Genomic DNA, 2,735 nt, shown 5'->3' on the forward strand with positions numbered 1-2,735 from the left:
TGAGAGAATTCAGCTTACACTGATACTGAAAAATAAGGGGTGCCTCTTGCACTTCTTAGTAAAGAAGAAAGAAAAAAACAGAAGCAGACACTGGTATGTTCATAGGCTTACTCTCAAGAAGATTGAAATGTCTATGACAGTTTCCATTTTCATGATGAAATATGAGGTAATTATCAGCTCAAATTGGGTACCTTATCATGATAAGGGATGAGGGAGGCTTGAACAGTAAGAAAGAAGGTGAAAATGTCACTGTACAGAAGAAGTATAAAGTTAAGGATGCATCTTTTATAAAAAATGGTGCCTAACAGCAGGAGAAGAGGATATTACATGGAATGAAAGAAAGCTTGAAATATCATGCTTCTTACAGAAGTTACAATTCTCTTAATACTCATAATATAGTACTTTATAATAATCATAAAAATCATAAGTAGTACATACATTAAAATGAATTACATTCCACACTCCCAAACCCACAACCCACATGTTCAGATGACTTCCCATTGAATCCAAATGGCAAATGTTAATAGTTTGAAGGTGTCACCTTAGAAAGGATTTTCTATTGATGCATTGATGTAGATACATGTGTATAAATACGCATTACTTATCAATATATTTATTTCTATCATCTAATTTAGTTTCTTTTACAAAATAGTTCTTTCTTTTTCAGCATGTTTTACCTATTTCATTCTTATAATGGTTCTATGGTACCTATAATACAAATATATTATGCTTTACATCCTTTACTCTTTCCAAAGATTCAAATAGTTGCTAGATTTACTATTAAGATTACAAAAGTGATTTTATGAGCAGTTTGCATATATGTTTACATGTACTGGTGAATTCAATTCAAAAGAGATTGAATTAATGTCATTTTCTGAAATCTGTTATTTTTAAGTATTTTATGTGACATTTATCAGAGTATGCTTGGATGTGTTCTTTTATTACACTTTTGTAGCATTTCTTGTGAAAATAGCAGATGTTTTGCCTATGTTAATTGATGCAAGATACAAGATAAACTTGATTTTAACTAAGCCTAGTTTACACTTCTCAAAATCTTCTTAAAAATGTGCATGTGAACTTGACTTTATTCTGAGCACTGACCTTCCTTCTGATGGTAGACCACTGTATTGTTCTTCATACTGTTCATGATGCCAATTGTCTCACTGTATCTCATGTCTGTGCTGTTCATTGAACCCAGGGTAGGCAAGGCATGAAATAAAAGGCTGGAAGAAGATTCAAGGAGCCATAGGAACAGCAGACACGTTTATTCTTTTCTGGCTGGCACAGTAGACCTAATAGCAGATTAACATAACACAGAAAAACTGCACACAACCTCTCTCCTGGCTGACACAGGATCCATAACAGTATTCATGTTATATTCTCTTCTCTCATGGCTGGACCCAACACACAAAGCCATGATGCAACAGTAATGCCACCACTTTGTGGGTGGAGCTTACATATTCCCACAGCATAAAGTAGCCTGTGACCAAGCAAACACCTCACGATGTTTATGCAGTGGTATAAATGATCTCAGCTGTTATATAGTCATTATTTATAAACTGTGGGGTGAGAGAGCCTGAACACACCATCTTGGCTAATTTGCTCTCTCCCCACAGTCACCAAAGAATGTCTATAAGATTATTTGGAATAGTGTACCTTCATTCTGAAGAGCAGGCTTGATAAACATATTAACATATAGTACACATATATAATATGTATATAAGTATATATACATTGTATACCACAAATATATATAATATTATGTTTATAATTAGATACAGGAGACAAAAAATTGGACACAAATATTTGTGTATATGTGGAATATCTATGATTCAATACAAAAGAAATTGATGAAACTTATTGCTCCCATGAAGGGAACCAGAATACAAATAAAGGCTTAATTTTACTTTTCATCAACTGCTCTTTTGAAGATTTGTATTTTTAGATATCACATATATGCACTATTTCAATAATAACAATTATAAAGTGCATTGAAGTAAAATTATGTGGATAATTGAAAGCCTTTGACAAAATTAAACATACATTTATGATAAAAAACTCTCCAGAAAGCAGGAATAGAAGGAACATTCCTCAACATAATAAAAGCTACATTTGACAAACCCACCGCAAACATTATCCTCAATAGTGAAAAATTGAAAGCATTCCCTCTAAAGTCAGGAACAAGACAAGGGTGCCCACTCTCACCACAACTATTCAACATAGTTTTGGAAGTTTTGGCCACAGCAATCAGAGTAGAAAAAGAAATAAAAGGATTCCAGATTGGAAAAGAAGTAAAACTCTCACTGATTTCAGATGACATGATCCTCTACTTAGAAAACCCTAAAGACTCAACCAGAAAATTACTAGAACTAAACAATGAATATAGTAAAGTTGCAGGATATAAAATCAACACACAGAAATCCCTTGCATTCCTATATACTAATAATGAGAAAACAGAAAGAGAAATTAAGGAAACAATTCCATTCACCATTGCAACGAAAAGAATAAAATACTTGGGAATATATCTACCTAAAGAAACAAAAGACCTATATATAGAAAAGTATAAAACACTGATGAAAGAAATCAAAGAGGACACTAATAGACGGAGAAATATCATGTTTATGGATCAGAAGAATCAATATAGTGAAAATGAGTATACTACCCAAAGCAATCTACAGATTCAATGCAATCCTTATCAAGCTACCAAGGGTATTTTTCACAGAGCTAGAACAAAT

This window comes from Budorcas taxicolor, chromosome 17 (genome assembly GCF_023091745.1).
Source record: "Budorcas taxicolor isolate Tak-1 chromosome 17, Takin1.1, whole genome shotgun sequence".
In the NCBI taxonomy this organism is placed as follows: domain Eukaryota; kingdom Metazoa; phylum Chordata; class Mammalia; order Artiodactyla; family Bovidae; genus Budorcas; species Budorcas taxicolor.